The sequence below is a fragment of the Pinus tabuliformis genome, chromosome 5_1 (assembly GCF_031772625.1).
Source record: "Pinus tabuliformis cultivar Carrire ecotype Pingquan chromosome 5_1, CPIR1, whole genome shotgun sequence".
Lineage (NCBI taxonomy): Eukaryota > Viridiplantae > Streptophyta > Pinopsida > Pinales > Pinaceae > Pinus > Pinus tabuliformis.
In genome coordinates, this window is record NC_142305.1 from 84,109,431 (window position 1) to 84,128,485 (window position 19,055).

The 19,055-nt window shown below is 39.7% G+C and overlaps 1 pseudogene across 1 annotated transcript in view; it reads right to left on the minus strand.

Annotated features, from left to right (window-relative positions):
- LOC149163565 (protein PIN-LIKES 6 pseudogene) overlaps window positions 1-17,599 on the minus strand; it is a 36,929-nt pseudogene extending 19,330 nt beyond the window's left edge. Inside the window, exons 1-2 of the transcript XR_016260042.1 lie at window positions 16,486-17,599; window positions 15,528-15,607 (exon numbers count right to left, since the gene is read on the minus strand). The product of XR_016260042.1 is annotated as a protein PIN-LIKES 6 pseudogene (transcript). The remainder of the gene's footprint in view (window positions 1-15,527; window positions 15,608-16,485) is intronic.
- Window positions 17,600-19,055: the final 1,456 nt, after the last annotated feature.

Here is a 19,055-nt window from a genome sequence, read left to right on the forward strand (position 1 = left end):
AACCCTCCGCTGCATTAAAAATGAATTAATTAATCAACCTGTGATTAATTAAGAACCTTCCTCCAATCACATCTCCCATCTCCCTCGACGTCATTAATCTCCCTAATCCGCAGTTACTACCCCGTCGGGCCCCTCCATTAAATCTCGATCAAGTCCCTTCCCCGACCACCATATGATCTGACACCTTTAGATCTAACGGCTGACGCTCATATTGAGCGGCCTCCGATGCCGAACTTTACCCGCCCGATACGAGCGGTTTCACTATTCACCCCGCCGCTACGTGTCACCCGATGAATGGCATCAGGCGGACCTCTCCCAATACCACTACACCCTCATAAGCGGTGCGATAGAGTCCGCTTACCGCCCCCGCTTACCACCTTCGCTAAATGACAAAATGTCCCATCCGTTAACTGGTGCCAACTGTCATTTTCATTATACCCGCCAAAACATTGACTTTGCCAAATAAAAACAAAAATACTCATTATTTTGTTTTACCAAGAAAAGAACCTTTTGTTCTCCATGCACACTCAGAGTACGTTCGGGCCACCACCCTGCTTCCAACCATCAACCTTCAGAAGCCGCTGAACTCTAGATTGCCATTGCGGACCTGTGCGCTTCATGCAAATAGTGCACCAGAGCCATTAGTCCCTTTATCCGACCATAACCAGGTATTTACCTGTTTTACTGAGAAACCCTATTTTCGTATTCAACCTGGACTAAATTGCTGTGAAAATCAAGTAATTTAGTAATAGTAAGTTGTTCGACAGTCTAGAGACTCCCTGAAACGACCCAATTCTTCACAAATTCCCTGGAATTCCCTACCCTCGTCCTTGAATCCACAAGAACCAAGGATGGACGCTCCAGTTGCCTTGGATATCAGGCCAGTTACCACACCCCACAGAGATTTAGACCATCTTCCCCTAGCTGACAAAGACTTTCAAATAAAGGACCTCACCTTTGATGAAACCCCTTTGAAATTGCATTGCAGATACAAAGATAATTACTTAAACCATGCAGATAAGATAGGTCTCTGGGAATCAAACCTTCCCAAGTATCAATTACAAATTTGACTGCAGGAGGTTGACCAGGGGTAAAAATAGACATGTAGGCAAAGGTCATCTCATCAACATATTCATTGGTGGAAAACCTAAAATGCATGCTATCATTGTGACAATATCTTTGCCCAGTTCATTGCTGTGAAAATGCATGATCAGTTGATGAGACTGGAAAATGTAAGAGTCTTCAAATACTCATCAGTCCTGTATCACTTATTTCTTTACTACTAGACTGATAGGTTTCCTTTCTCTGTACAAAAACTTTATACCAGAGGGAATCCTAGATCTGTCATTTTCTGGACTTCTCTTTTCCACAGGTCTTATGATTCTCCCTATTCATATACAGATTTTATTGACCAGTTTATACATCCAGTGACTACAATGTTGATAGGAAGTCCCCCTCCCAGAATCAGTGCAGACATTAAGAGGGTTCTCCAGTTGTCCAAGCAATACAAAGTTGGGGATTGGTATTTATACCAAAACCATACCGAAATCAGGATTTATGGGTGTAAGCTACCTCCTTATAAGTTACCTAGATATCTCCCCATGCGATTATTTGCTCTGGAGTACTATAGGAAAATGAAAAATTCTAATGATATTCAATTTGTTAATACTAAGAAAAAAGCCCAGTTGAGAATAAAGGATCACCTAGGCCCATTCATTTGCAACAACAAGAAAGCAGGAAAGGTGGCAGATGAAATGCTTCAGAATCTGAGACTAAAAAAGAGTTTCATCTGGACCTATGACCCTCACAGCTTCATTTGTGACAGAAGGCAGAAACATAAGCTATCACCATATATCCACCATAGGATCCCAGAGATTGAACAATATGCCAACCAATCTGAGTGGGTGGAAGGCACTTTAATAGAGCAGGATAGCACACAAGTTGAAGTTGACAATGTATGGGTAGATTTAGAAAGAAGGTTTGATGAAGATTCCTTTGTACGTGTGCCAGGAGAGACTTCATCACAAAGGCAATCCCAGGAACCTAGTGCACAGCCAACAAAACATCAAGATACATCAAAACAAGCAGAAGATTTAGAGTAACCAAAGTCCTCAGAACAAGCTGAGCCATCAAGACAACAGGAGCATTCAGGACAACAAGAAGAATTTGAGCAGCTCGAAATCTCAGAAGAGCTAGCTCAACCTCAGCAAATCATGAGCAATCCTCCTGTGTTGCAAACCCCTCTCAATGAGGAAAGAAATCTCAAAAGAGATAGAGAAGAGGCCACTCCTTCCAGCAGGCCTATTGATCAAACTTTTGCTAAAAGGAAAAGGTTGAACCCCTATGCAGAGGAAGAATATACTGAGGAGACCACAGGCAATGCAATGGCAGAAAAGACAGATAGTATGCAGACTATCCCAGCAGGTGGTACACCGTCCACCTCCCATATACAAGCATTGGAAAGACAACAAAGCACAGAAGTGTCTTCTTTCAGAGCTTTCTCTGAACAGAGCTTAGACATTAAAGGGAAATATAAAGAAATCAAAGAAATGAAAAATTACAAGCTCAAACCTATGCTCATTACCTCAAAATGGCTCCAACTAATCAGACCAGGCTTATGTCAGCTTTTGACATAAAAGAAGGAAAAATGCAAATGAGCTTCCTAAAACCAACTGTACAGCAGCCGAAGTCAATGGCTGACTATTTGAAAACTGATTTTGAAGTTTTGGCCAAGGATATCCATCTGATCGACCAAATAGAACTGCACAAGCAGACTGGTGAAATGGTCTATTCCACGCTGACTAATAAGGCCATTACAGCACATCAATTACAAAATTCATTGCACAACACCACAGCATAGCTGCAATTGGAAAAGGCCTCCTCTCAGGCCAAAGACATCAAAATCAAAACTTTAGAAGATCTGGTGATAGAATTGGGACATGATCCCAAAGATGTCAAAGCAGCTGAACAACTGATTAAGAAGAAAAATGATGATATAGTTGCATTGAAGAAGCAGCTTAAGATCCCTCTTCTCCATCATCCTCAAACTGTAGAAGTCATAGAGAAACAAAAGGAAGAAGAACTTATGGACTTAGTCCTTAAGTTAAATACTCAATTAAAAGAAACTGAACAGGAATTAGAGAAAGCAATACAGTCTAAGCAGAGTGAGCTGGCCACCACTCCTCAGGCTGTCATACCCACAGTTTCTACAGCAGTACCCTCCACTCTGGCAGCTTCTTTGGCACCAGGACTTCCACCAGTAACAGCACTGCCAGTGGCAGAGGCTGTTCCAACTACAGGTACATCAACCAGTGTAGAGTCAACAACAGAAAGGACAGATGAAGTGATCAAAGCTATGGAACAGATGAGTATCCAGGCTACAGAATTAAAAAGGCTCAAAGAACAAATATCAAGTATGGAAACAAATTATGAACTGGCACAAATTCAGAACAAAGAAGAAGAAAGGAAGAACAAAAGAATGGAAGAGAGAATCAGAGTCCTAGAGAAGGACTTAACACTAGAAAAACCACTGGGAGATATGAGAAATATATTGTGGGCCAATATCATTGATTCCATCAATGATATTTGGCCTTCTATCCAGATAATTTTTGAACAGACTGAACTAGTCAAGATAGTTGTGGAAGCTATACAAAAGACCAAAGAAGAATTAGGAGATAAGCCTGAAGAGGCAAATCAGTTAATTGATTTCTTGAACAGTAGGAACATGTACCAACTGGATGCATTAGAGATTGAAGATAGAACAGCCACCATCATTGAAATTAAGAAAGTTCTTACTAAGAGGAACTTGACGCTCAACTTGGAGAAAAGGTGTCAAAGTATTCAAGCAAATATAGATGACTTCATGTTGAAGTATGACATCTCATCTTGAGAGAGAAAGGTATTTCAAGCCCACTGGTCATAAATGACAAGTTGATGACACATGATGACTACATTGAGAGACTAAACAAACAGGCCAGGAGCCAAGCCAGCTCTTCAGCAATAAAAGCACTACCAACAGTGTTATGAAACCAGCTTACAAAAAGATAGAAAAGATAGATCAACGCATTAGAATTCAGCCTCTTCGAGGAGGCAACCTCCTTTACATTACATAAATGAATGGTTCTTTGATGATTCAAATGACAAAACCTCCTTTTTATATATAGGAGTCTAAGGAGTCACAATATAACCCAACCGACCTAACAATAATAATATAAAGGCACAAAAATAACAATAGAGGGATTCTATGGGGCACAGTAATAACAATATGGGGACAATAGGGGCACAACAATATTAATAAGGGATACAACTACAATAGTAATGGGGTAATCACTAGTATTATAGGGACCTAACATGCCCCTCCTTCAAAAAAGTGTTGTCCTCAACGCTTGAGTAGTTCTAGATGCTTCTATATAAAATTCTCATCCTCCCATGTGGAATCTTCAGCGGATAAGTTCTTCCACTTAATGAGATACTCCGAAATTGATCGATTTCGTAGCTGTCGAGTTCTTGTTTCTGTGACTGCTTCCGGTTCCAATATAATTTTTGCTTCCTCGTCAAGTTCTAGCAATATTGTTTGAACTGGGAGCTTGTCGCCTATAACCTTCTTTAAACATGAAACATGGAAAACTAGGTGCACTCGAGAAGCTGCGGGAAGCTCCAATTTGTATGCCATAGTACCAATCTTTTGCAACACCTTGTACGGACCATAATACTTTGGTGATAATTTATTATCCTTCTTAACTTGCTTAAGGGACATTTGTTTATATGGTTGTAGCCGTAGGAATACCCAATCACCTACATCAAAACTTCTTGCGTTGCGATGTTGATCTGTCTGTTGTTTCATTCTATTCTGCACCAACACGAGGTTATCCTTTAAGAGTTGGAGGACTTGTTGATGCTCGATTTGATGTTCCACTGCTTGAACCTTAGAATTTTCTCTTAAATATGATGTGATGGATGGTGGCTAATATCCATAAAGTGCCATAAATGGGGTCATTTTTGTCGTTGTACGAAAGGAAGTGTTATACCACCATTCAGCCAGAGGCAACCATTTGACCCGTTGTGTCTGTTTATCAGATACAAAGCAACGAAGATATCCTTCCAAACATTTGTTTACTATCTCAGTTTTCCCATCAGATTGAGGATGATAGGATGAGCTATGAGCTCATTGAGTACCAAGACAAGAAAATAATTCTGTCCAGAAATTTCCAGTGAAGATGGGATCTCTGTCACTTACAATAATCTTTGGGTTTCCATGTAGTTTTTGAATTGTTTCCATAAATGCAGTAGAAACTGTACTGACTTTAAATGGATGTGATAATGCACAAAAGCGTGCATACTTGGTAAGTCTGTCAACTACCACCATGATGACACTCTTTCCCTCAGACTTGGGTAAACCTGTGATAAAATCCATTGGAACTGTTGGACACAGATTGTCATTGATGTCAATATGGCAATATTAGAGGAGCAGACCAAGCAAGAGGAGCAAACGGAGGAGCCATATATATATATAATATATATATATATATGCCAAAGAAGAGGAGCTATCAGAGGCAAAACTCATATATATATATATATATATATATATATATATATATATGCATGCATTTAAACACTATTAGGAGCGGCCTTAACACTATCGGTGGGCAAGCTATGCATCCCCGACAATACACTATCGGAGGCCAAAACTCACGTATATATGTCGTTACACTATCGCAGGCGGAGACCGGACTTGAAAATATATGCACGGGAGATTTGGGATCCTATCGGGTCCAGCACATCGCATCGACACTTCGGAAGCGGGCGTTACAGTGTGTCAAGCGACCCCTTTGCGATCGCTGATAGCGATTATTGCATCGAGAAATCGGAGCAGAGGTAATACAGTGTAAGGCCCTGACCATATGCGACTTGCGATCGCCGATAGCGATATCGCATCAGACCTGACCCTGTGCGACTTGCGATCGCTGATAGCGATATCGCATCAGAGCTCCGCCAAGGGCAAACCTCGATTGTGATGAACTGTTGCGCGGACCCGACGAGAATATGAACTGCTGTTTAATGCCATATCGCGTCCACAGGAGGATCGACCCATCGGCCATCGGCGATGTCATGGGGTCACTATATAAAGAACTCCGGGAAGCCGCGATTTCCAATTGTGATAATGTTATGGAGGAGCGGACTCGATGTCATTTAAATGCGGGTAAGTCCGCCCTTTCAGTGTTTTCGACTGTTTCGCACATATTTCTTGTGTAATCAAGTTTTTTGGGTTGCACGGGGTTTTTGGGCCGAAAGGCCTATGATAACTGTTCTGATGAATTAGAAGGCTGAGCGTCAGTTACATGGGTTGTATCAGGGGGATGGAGATTACGATTGGAGCATAACATGTTCGTTAAACGAAACAGTCTCAGTGGATGCCTGTTATCATTGAAAAAAACGGCCAAGAAGTTGAATGGAAAGCCAGCACAGAGGAAGCCACAGCAACCAAGGAGGGAAGCTGAAAGATCAAGCGAGTCAGAGGAAATGACAGCGACCGAGGAGGAAGCCGAAGAGGTTGTGGAAAGCGAAAACGAAGAGTCAGAGGCATCTAAAATACATAAAAACATAAAAACAAAGTGAGATGGTGATTAATGGATGTATAATCAGTAAGAAAGGAAGCCGAAGAACAGGAGGAAGGAGAGGCCAGAGAAGCAAGAGAACAGGAGAATAGCAGAAGCTCAGCAGGCTTGTGAGTAGAGAACAGCAGCAGAACAGTTCATACCAAGGTTGGGTTGGAGCCCAAGAGGTTGGAGCCTCAGAACTGAACAGGACTGAAGTCATTGGGGTGCAGAACCACTGAAAAACAGAGTTGGTGCTCTGGAGGTTGGAGCCTCACTGAAGTCCAAGTTGGAGCTTGGCAACTATTCACAATCAGATTTATACTTATATTGTATTTATTTCATTGCACTGTCTTGAGTTTTAATAAAAGCATTAATTCCAGCTGTTGATTTCTGTGTTCAGTGTATACATATACATATCCATACATGCTTTTGGCAATCACTAGAACAATTAAAAACCATAAGAAATATTGATTCACCCCCCCAGTATTTCCAACAATTGGTATCAAAGCAGGCTTCTTCATACTAGCCTAACAGCTTGAAGAAGGATCCGCAGCCATGATGAGAAATCACGAAGCATCAGGAAGACCTCCTTTGTTCGATGGCACTAACTTTGGTTTCTGGAAGAAAAGAATGACCTACTACTTAATGTCCCTTGGACCTGAAGTCTGGCATTTTGTTCAAAATGAATACAAAACTACTTCCACTCTTCCAACAGACCAAGACGAGAGGAAAGCCTACATCGCAAATGCAAAGGCCATGAACTCCATCACTAGTGGAATCACTGATTTCGAGTTTACAAAAATCATGCACTGTACCTCTGCCAAAGAAATGTGGGAGAAGCTAGTTGGCTTGTACGATGGAGACTCAAAAGTCAAAAAGGCAAAACTTCAAACTCACAGAAGACAATTTGAAAGTTTGAGGATGGAAGATGAAGAAGATATTGCAGCATACCTCCTCCGAGTAGCTGAAGTGGTAAATTCCCTGAAAGGATTGGACGAAAAAGTGGAAGAAAGTTCCATTGTTCAAAAGATATTAAGATCTCTTCCAGACAAATTTGACTCCACAATAAGCGCTATAGAAGAAGCAAAGGATCTAGATACCCTCAAAATGGATGAACTCCATGGAATTCTCACTGCCTATGAAATGAGGAAAGGTGGCCCAAGCTCCAAAGATGCAACATTCAAGGCCTCAAAGTCAAAGAAGGGGAAAGAAAGGAATGACTATAGTGATGAGTCAGATGTGGAATCCGAATTGGCTCAATTTGTACGAAAGCTGAAGAGAGGATCTAAGCTTAAAGGCAAGTATCCTCTTATATGCTTTAAACATGGTAAAATAGGTCATTATGCAGCAAAATGTCCTCATAGACATGACATTGATGATGAAGGAAATTCTAAAAGAATGGCACATAAAAAGAAAGGGTTCAATAAGAAAAACTTCTTCTCCAAGCAAAGATGAGTCTGATGAGGATGAATTTATGGTCATCAAAAAGAAATCAGATGAGGAAAGTGATCATGATGAAAGCCAAGAAGCATTATTCATGGCACTCGCTAATGATGATGACTCAGGGCTGGAGGGAAATGTAGATGAACTGTTAATAAGTGCCATTGAAGAAAATGAGAAACTACGGAACAAAATCATTTCTCTCAAAGTGGAAAACGAGGAAATAAGAAGGAGAGAAGATCTCTTGGAAGTAAAGCTTAAAGAAAAGGAAGAGACTTGTGAAGAACGCAAGGCTAAAATAGTGTCTCTGAGAAAGGAGTTGGAGCAAATTAAAAAGGGCTGTAAAAGCTCTCAAATACTTGAGACTATTCCGAAAAATCAAAAAACTCAACATGACAAGTCTGGAATAGGTTTCAAAGGACAATCCTCAAGCACTAAGAATAGTGTGAAAAGTTATGCCGATGCAATTTCCTGCAATCCAAAAGATGAAAAAGTATGTTATCAAAAGTGCATCCCAGATCCCAAGAATGAAGAGAGAATTACTCCAAAGAAGAATGTTGAATCGAATCATGGACACTACAGCAAATACAAACCTGTACTCCACCAAGGGCCCACCGGAAATCCAAAGAACGAGGGAGGAGTAAGTCCCAGGAAGGAAATCGACTCAAACCGTGGTTGCTTCAACAAGTACAAAACCATCTTTCTTGGACACTGCTTTCACTGTAAAAACTTCGGTCATCAAGCCAGACATTGTATGGTTCGCAGAAGTGAAAAGACAAAGCTAAAGGACCGAATAATCAACTCATATGCCCCCAAAAGGCAGGGACAAATCAAAACCTTCAATTCATTTGATCCCTTGACCAAATTTGATTTGATTTGCTCTTTCTGCTACAATAATGGACACTATGAACAAGACTGCCCACTCAAAGGAAGAAAGACGAGTAGCAAGAACTCCAGAATGGACAAATGCGGCCTGGCTCTATATGCTCAAAATAATGAAAACCAGTGGTTTGTAGATAGTGGGTGCTCCAGACACATGACAGGAGACAGAAGGAAGTTTGTCTCACTGAGTAAAAAGGAAGGGAATGTGTCCTTTGGAAGCGGATCAGGAAGAATTGCAGGAAAAGGAACAGTTACTTTGATCAATGGAAAAGGAAAAGCTCAAGATGCTCTACTGGTTGACGAACTCAAACACAACCTCCTAAGTGTCAACGAAATCTGTGATCAAGGACATAAGGTTGTCTTCAGCACCAAAGACTGTGAAATAAGGTACTCTGCCTCAAGGAAACTTGTGGAAAAAGGGGTGAGAACACCAGACAACATTTACCATTCTGAACAAAATTCAAGAAAATAAATGCTACTTAAGTCAGACAGATGAGAGTTGGTTGTGGCACAAGCGACTTGGACATACAAGCTTCGAAAATCTGATCAATATCAACAAGATCAAAGCTGTACAAGACATCCCAAGGTTGTTCAAACCAAATCAAGCAGTGTGTGGGCCATGTCAACATGGAAAGCAGACCAGAACCAGCCACAAGACAAAGGAACACTGTACATCGAAGCCCTTGGAGATCATCCATGCTGATGTGTGTGGGCCAACTAGAAATCAGGGACTCCAAGGAGAAAGGTACTTTGTGTTATTTGTTGATGATTATACTAGAATGATGTGGATCTATTTCATAAAGTATAAATCTGAAACTTTTGAGTGTTTTAAGAATCTAAAAGCCCTTGTAGAAAATGAAAAAGATTCAAAAATTAAGTGCCTCAAAACAGACAGAGGAGGAGAATTCACATCAAACGAGTTTAGTGAGTTCTGTAATATTCATGGAATTAAAAGGGAATTCTCAACTGCCAGAACACCTCAGCAAAATGGGGTAGTTGAAAGAAGAAACCGAACAATCCAAGAAATGTCAAGAACTATGCTATTAGCAGCAGACTTACAACCTCAATTCTGGAGAGAAGCAGTAGGAACGGCTATTTATACACTGAATCAAACTCAATTAAGACCAAATTGTGAAAAAAACTCCTTATGAGCTGTGGAAAGGAAGACCTGCTTCGGTGAAGTACTTCAAGATCTTTGGAAGCAAGTGCTTCATAAAAATAAATGATGGCTCACTCGGAAAGTTTGATTCTCGGGTTGATGAAGGGATATTTCTTGGATACTCTACACGGAGCAAGGCTTACAAGTGCTACAATTATCGACTGAAGAAAATAGTGGAAAGCATTGATGTAAAGGTTGATGAAGATCTTCCAGAAAGGGAAATTGAAGAACATGAAGATGACTCTCTCATTGAAGAAGAAGAACCTAAAGAGGAAGAAATAGAAGAGGAAGAAGAAGAAGAAGAAGAGGAAAGAGAACCACCTAATACCCCTTCAAAGATGAAGTATGTCCAAAGACATCATCCAGAAGAGCAGATCATTGGCGATAGAGATGAAGGTGTGCAGACCCGAAGAAGGATAACAATCACACCCAAGAGAAAAGTCATTGCCCTCCTATCTATGATAGAACCAGAAACATTTGCAGAAGCAAGTAAGGATCCTCATTGGGTAAAAGCCATGGAAGAAGAAATGTCCCAAATTGAGAAGAACAAGACATGGGAGCTAGTACCTCGTCCAAAGGACAAAAACATAATATGAACCAAATGGGTGTTCAAAAATAAAATGAACGAGGAAGGACAGGTTATCAAAAACAAGGCAAGACTTGTCTGCAAAGGCTATTCACAAATCGAAGGAGTTGACTTTGAAGAGACATTTGCACCAGTGGCCCGTATGGAAGCTATTAGGATGTTCTTGGCATTTGCTTGCTCAAGAGGATTCAAAATTTATCAAATGGACGTGAAATCAGCATTTCTAAATGGGGAACTCAAGGAGGAAGTCTACATGGAGCAGCCAGAAGGTTTTGATCTAACAGTAGGAAAGGACTTAGTTTGTAAGTTGAAAAGGGCTTTATATGGGTTGACACAAGTTCCTAGAGCTTGCTATGCAAGACTGGATCACTATTTACAACAACAAGGCTTCAAAAAGGGAGTGGCTAGAAGTAATCTATACATAAAGACAGATGAAGGTAAGTTACTAGTTGCTCTTGTTTATGTCGATGATCTGATTTTTGCTAGTAATAATGATGAAATGAGCCATGAATTTTCTCAAAGCATGTCAAAAGAGTTTGAGATGTCAATGATAGGAGAGCTGTCCCACTTCCTTGGACTTCAAATATCTCAAACCAGAGTAGGATTGTGTATATCTCAATCCAAATATCTAAAAGACATGCTCAAAAAATATGGAATGGAGGACTGTGCACCCATGAGCACACCTATGACCACAAACTGCAAACCAAGCAAAGATGATGACTCCCCTCTAGTAGATGCAACTCATTACAGGTCAATGATTGGAGCCCTTCTATACTTAACAGCTACACGATCAGACATAATGCAAGCAGTAAGAATGGTGGGAAGATTTCAATCTGCTCCCAAACAATCCCATTTATTAGTTGTAAAAAGAATTCTCAGATATTTGAAGGGAACTTCTAATTTCGGTCTTTGGTACCCAAAGAACTCAACAATGACTGTAACTGCATACACCGATGCTGATTGGGCTGGAAGTATAGATGATCGGAAAAGTACTAGTGGAAATGCATTCTTCCTAGGAGACTGTTTGGTATCCTGGCTCAGCAAAAAACAGTCATCCATATCATTATCCACAGTCGAAGCCGAGTATATTGCTACAGCGGACTGTTGTTCTCAGATACTATGGATGAAGGAAGCTTTAAAAGATCTCGACATATGTACAGATCAACCAATTATTGTTTATTGTGACAAGACAAGTGCTATCAGTCTCAGCAAAAATCTAGTGATGCACTCAAGAACCAAACACATACCGATCAAATATCATTTCCTCCGTGAGCAAGTAGCTGAACAAAACATCGTCCTGGAATATATCAGTACTAAGGAGCAGACAGTTGATATTTTCACAAAACCTCTTCCTCGAGAAGCATTCGAACATCTGTGTCAAAAGATGGGGGTTATTTCTTTATCATCACAAAGTTCATTCATAAAGATGCAGCGGGACAGGGGGAGCATTTTGACAGGGGGAGTCCGTATGCATTCCTTTGCCATTGATGTCAAAGGGGGAGAGCAGAAGAATATTGCCATCAATAGCAAAGGGGGAGATTGTTGGAGACAGATTGTCATTGATGTCAATATGGCAATATTAGAGGAGCAAACAGAGCCAAGAGGAGCAGACCAAGAAAGAGGAGCAAACAGAGGAGCCATATATTGCTCACTTGATCATCCATTCTTGTATGAATATGCATCATATCCTATTCTAAATCTCACTTATTCTTCAAAGAGTGTTAAAATTGGAAACTAGGGCCAAACTCCATGTGGATCATCTTATTTATGGCAGCTAATATTTTTCTTGGATCCCTCTCATTGAGAGGTGTAGGATTGATCTAAAAGGAGGTGAAATAACCCCTCATGTGCTCAATGTTTTAGTATAAAAGGAGATGACTTGATAGTCATTTCTAAACACACTTCACTCTTGATTTCTCTCCACTTGTTCTAGGTTTTTGTGGAAAGATAAAACTAGAGGTTGAAGCCCTAGATGTAGGGGGATGCCCTAGTCGTAGTCCTAAGGAGGATGCCCTAGCCGCAGTCCTAAGGAGGATGATCTAGCCACAATTCAAAGGAGGAGACCCCTGCTTCTATACGTTGCCCAACCTACCCTCTACGCTGCCTAGAGGGGAGATATAGCAAGCCTATTCATGCTGCCCAAATACGCAGGTGCCCTAGCCACAGTTAGGAAGACAGGCCAGCAAGTTTGAAGGGACGTTTTCAGGTAACAGAGTGCTGGAAGGAGGGCCAAAGTACCATGCTGGAGGGCCAAAATAGTAAGGGACTAATCTGGGCTAGTAGACGCAAGGATTCCTCCTAAAACATGCCAAGTAAGGGACTGTTTTATTGTGATTAGGACGCAGGCCTGTAGGTGTTGTTTTGAGAGTCAAACATAGAGCTGTAGGTGCCTCCTCAAGTAGCGAGGTCACATAACTTGAACGGAAAGGAAGCCGCATAATTTAAGGTGTGTTTTGGGCATGACTATTGGATTGTTTTAAGTTACAGTGGGAGCCCTAACCAATGACCAAAACACTACCCATAAACAGAAGTGCAGAAGTATGGTAACTTGTGCTTTGCCTTGTTTGATTGGAAAGGTCTCTTCATTGATGAAGAGATTCTATATACTGCCACATGGGAGCATAAATGACTAACAATGGGACAAAAGTGCTAGTAGTGTGACAACATGGTGCAGCAATGTCACAAAGCATAGCAATGCCACATGACAATAGCAATGGCATGGTACAACAAGACATCATGACAAGCATGTTGTTGCAAGCACATTAGGACAGCATGACAAGCATGATGCTGCAAGCACATTGGGACAACATGGCAAGCATGGTGCTGCAAGCACATGGGATAACAGTATGGCAACATGGTGCAGCAATGGCACATAGGACAACAATGGTACATGATGCAATACAATGATAGGTGCAGCGTGATGATGAGGAGCAACACAATGATAGATGTAGCATGGTGATGGAGTCACCTGGGAGAATCAGTTGATGCAGCATGTCTTCAACTGATTTCAGCTACCTCATGTATCATCTACTTAGAGATGATCTATGCTCTTATTTAGATAAGTCAAAGTGTTGACTTCTGTTGTATATGTACTATATCTCTCTCGCTCCCTCTCTCTCTCTCTCTCTCTCTACTGAACTATTGAAGAAAACATAAGAAAATTTGATCAAGGGTTTCCCCACATTGGGGTTTATCCCTGGCTAGCACCACAACTTGGGTCCTCTTGTACTGGCTTGTCTTCTACGATTTATGTTTATGTTCTATCTGCAATTTACTATTAATGTTGATATGATTGCTAATTTGGGAAAGATATTGAGCTAACCGTGAAAATTGAAATAAATTGCTCTAAGCATAGAACATACCTAAAACTAACAAAGAGTCCTAAGTAGCTCATACTAACTTCTATGTTATGCAAGATGGAGTTCCACAATCATACTATATACACAACTTGAGAATACAATGTTATTTTGTATTGTTATGATCTCTACCTCACTTCCTTCCCAACTTGGCCTCAACAAAAGATTGTAGAGCTTGATGTGCAATTGCTTGGTTGGTCAAGTGGTGTATTGCCTACAATCACATAGAGAAGTTATAATATACATTTTGTCATGATCTCTACCTCACTTTTGTACCAACTTTGTCTATGTTTATGGTCTTATATCTTGTGACTATTGCTTGGTTGATTAAGTGGTGCATTGCAAAGACTACAATCACATAGATAAGTTATAATGTACATTCTCTCATTGTCTTAAATATTTTCATGTGAGCTGTATTGTGTTATGTTCAAGCTCCTCACCTCAACAGTGACATGAGTCCACGCTACACTACTAAATCTTTCTTTAGTAATCCTCTAACACTATTTATTTGCAATGGTTTTGCTATAGCATAATCTTCAGCTTGCAAGTCCATAATACAATGGATTGGATCACGACATCCTTGACTAGAGATTGGATCCTAATCATAAGGGTTCACGCAATTTGACAATTGGGAGTTCAAGAAACCCACCATTCCTAAGTAACAATCATAAAGAATATGCATCTACTTCTAGCATTCCCAAGTAACAATCATAAAGAATATTTCTAGCATTCTTATTAGATCATTGTACTCAAACTACCTTATCCGTTTTGCTAGATTATAAGTTTATGTCTTTTTGCTAAGCACTTAATTCTTTATTATTTTACTTTTGGTACTGAAATAGGGATTGCTTTTGCACTCCCACATTGTCCTTACAGTAGTTGTGCCCTTTAGTCCCATTGACCTACTTTTGGGGTCATTTGTTGGATATCAAAAAAAAACTGTTGTCAATAGGGACACCCATGCACAAAGAAGACTGCAGTGCCAATGAAATAAACATAACAGTATGTGGTTATGCTGTTGTAACATTGTTTAAATCTCCATCTCTTGAACATAACTATATCTTGCACAATAGGGCCTCTGTTTGAGAGAGTTGTTGATTCCTTGTTCATCATTTTAAAGCAGCAGTTATAATCTCTTCACTTCAATAGGTATATGTGCCTTGCTTGACAAAGGCCTCGATGATTCATAGCTATAAGATTCAAAGATAAAAAGAACACCTATTGAGCTTTGAAGCTTGGCAATATACTTTCATGTTTTAAACAAATCCTAAACCTGTGTATTCGGACATGAAATTGGTTCCACTTGATAGCATGCTCGATTCAATAAATTCAGTAAGTTAACAATAGGAATCTAACTCAAGGTCAATACTGCAAATAATGTGCCACGTTAGTTCTTTGAAAAGAAAAGCCATAGACAACAGCCAAATATCCCAACAAATACAAATTGTTAATGAAATATCCTGAAGCATATTAGAACACGTAAGGAAATTTATAAGAGTGTTTTTTACCATTCAAGCATCTTTTGCAAAGTCACAGCTCTCCCCAATTGTGTGAAGATTAGACATGGAAGAAAGAGAGTAAATACAAGCTGCAAGAAACAACAGATAACAGGAATAAATCAGTATCAAAACAATATTTCAGACCTCAATATTTTGCAGAACTGCCTGCTTATTTAACCAAAAAGATAGACGACAATGTACACACTAAAGTATGGCACTGGGGATAACAACAAAGAGAGACCAGCATATGGGAAGGTGGGTACAAGTTTTCTCAAATTGCAGTCTTCCTGTTATCAGTTAATAATTAAATAATATCAATGTGGTAATAATAGTTGGTTGCTTATAAATGTAAATTCGCCTTCACCCAAAACCAACTGAATGCTAACAAAGTAGCATACAATGACTGTGTAGAAGGGCTTCCAACACCTATCAAACTCAATACATTTCTACCAGGGTGGGGGAATAGGAAATTTTACATGGTACATCTAAGCTACAGGTAAATTTTCGCTCTCTATAAATACAGAATAGTAAAAATTGTGAGGATCCATCTTTTATTCAGCTAACATTGCATGCCACACAGAACAGGAACAACAGCAATAATCCATCCTACTTAACTGGTACTGCTTGCCCGGGAAGACAATAAAGAATTACAGAAAAGACCAGAAAACACAGGTCAAAGTAAAATATAACGAAAATGTCAAAATTGCATAAAAATTAAGTTAGATTGGATCCTATAGCTGCGTATCTTATTGTCAATCGTGGCCTTGAATAAAACCCTACTTCGCTAAATATTAAGAATTATACGGGAGTTACCGTGAAAGAAAGAAGATGAAGTCAATATAGTATATAATTAATTACTATTATGAACATAGTTAGCAACCACTGAACAAATGCAATCCACATTCAGAGCCATCATATAAAGAAAATTATGGATCAGCTTGTCAATAAAATAAAGAAAAATGAATACCCCGTTCAAAAGCTTCCGTCCAGCAGGCGTAAGAATGTTGACATACTTGGACGCCATGAGACAGCCAAGAGAGCACATCAAAAACACCTTTACGATTGGTAGAGCAGAAAACTTTAACATCGCAAGGATCGATTCGTTCTGCTCCGCAATCGCCATTGCTTTTGCCTGTCAAAGTCCCTACTAGCTTTCTGATCCTTGTATATTTATATAAAGTTAAATTATTAAACCAACATCAAAAGGAAGCCTCAAATATTTCAGAACCTTTCCTGATTCAGTCCGGCCTGCCAGAACCAGGGAAAGTCCACCAACTTTGAGCAACGAGGGGATTTGTTAAAGCCGTTTTAAACGAGAGAAAGAACCGACTCTATCATTGTAGCATGGATAAAAATAGGAACCAGCCGAGGCGGACGCCCGACACAATTTCCCAAACTTTTAGCGGAAAAGAACTAGATTAGTGAATCACGACAGTTCTTCTTGGTAAACTTAACTGCTTACGGGAAATAACCAAACCGATCTAGGTCCAATCCCCCAAAAAGCTACGCTCTGGATTCCCCTAAATTGGCACAAAAACTAATTGGAAATCGGTAATTCAAAATCTTCGTCTACAGTAAACACAAAGCATCAAAATAGGAGGGTAGATCTTGAAGCAAGAAAATCACAAAATGCTTAAACGGGTCAATATAAACATACAAAGCATATCCGGCCCCTAACAAACCCTCCCTTCAATTTAAAGCATAATCCCCCATTTACTCAAATAGGCTTATACAGAACGCCGTTGTTCAGGGTTCAAAAAGCAGAGTAAATCTACATAAATGTTTCAATTTACAAACGAAGAAGAGGAATCCACAGCACATAAGGCAATTAAGCAAAAGAGGCCAAAATTAGGCTCAAAAGAGCGTGGAACAGCAAAAGCCAGTGCGGGACTTGAGAAAGAAATAACAGAAGAATTAAAGACGTTCAGTCACACTGTCAAAACTCAGAGGAATGACGCACCGATAGCGCCGTGACAAAGTTTTTATGCCTTTATATTGTGGGTAAACGTACGAGTCCCTACGGCAAGTGTGGACGCAAGTCAAAACAGAAAAATACAAAACAATTTCAGATCTGCGGCGAAATTCCCCAGAAGAAACGAAACGGCGGTGCCGGCAAACTTCTCAACGGCCGCGTTATCGTCCCGTCGTGTCGGTCTCGGCCTGAATCCCTGTATTCCGCGCTGTGGGACCTGGTATGGTAGAGTCTCCTTCACGTGTCAACGAGTAGCAGAATCACACTTTATTACAATGAATTAATACAGAGGAGACGTGCTAGCTACACACCGCTAGACGTGAACATTCCAGTCGCCTCACAAACTATTCCACGCAATGCACAGTCCAAGATTTCGCACATTCGTCTTCCACCGATTCATTCCGATTTCCGCGTAACGTCAAAGTTGCCGTCACGACTCGCCAATGTCGGTTGATTGAAGATTGGAATCCGACAATCCGCAATTGCCAGACCACTCTATCTAAGGTTCCCCACAAATTATATATACATTTTCAAATTCTTACGTAAAAGGCCATATCTTATCTGAAATTCTCTATAGTTTTTTAATCTATAGTTTTTTAATCTTACATAAATGCCAGATCATATAGTTTTTTAATCTTACATAAATGCCAGATCATAGCTGAATGGAGTGCCTTCCGGAACAAACAAATTAATTATCCATTCATAAATTAAAAATTCGATAACATGAACCATCTCATGTGACTTCCGGATTTTCAGGTGGAACCCATTCCATATGATTATGATCATTCCAGAGGGATCCATTTGCTTCTTTGGCTTATTCTCTTTTTTAAATATCTTTTTTGTACTATGGGTTCTTAGCTAATGGTTGCGAGGGTTTGGGCTTAATCATGCTCCAACTTTTCAAGTTTGATTAACTTTTTATGAAATTAAACATGAATGATTTTGTCTTTCATTAATTTATAGTTTTGAGGTCTATGTGAGTTTTTGATAATTACCAAGTTTGAGTTTGATTGTTTTTGTCTTAGTTGATTAGGGTGAGTCTTAATTTGAATGGAAAAATGATTTAGAAGGATTTACTTTATTGAGATGATGTCGTCGTGATTTTGTCAAATTTGATATAGTTTATTTATCAAATTTATTTTTTTTAAAGGTGATTTTATTCTTCCCCATAAAAGTTTAAACATGAGATTTAATGTGAACTAAATCTCACAAATTAATTGGTTTTCAACTCATGGGTTTGAGATTACTTATTTTCATTTCCATTAATGAGTGGTAAGTGAGATCTAAATCTAGAGGTGGTGAAATACATATACAATATATTGGCATCCTGGAATGAGTATATATGTTATAAAAGCACAGTGACACTAACCTTGATTTGCTAATTCTTGGTCCACCCAACTCATGCAAGCAAGGTAACAACTAACATTTTTTATTATCCACACTAATGAACCCTCAAATGCAAGTTAAAGGGGGTCATTAAGATAAGTTTGTGATTCTTTACTGGAGTTGATTTTATATGTGTTTCTTAGGCTTGAGGAACAAATAGGAACCTTATTCAAAAATTC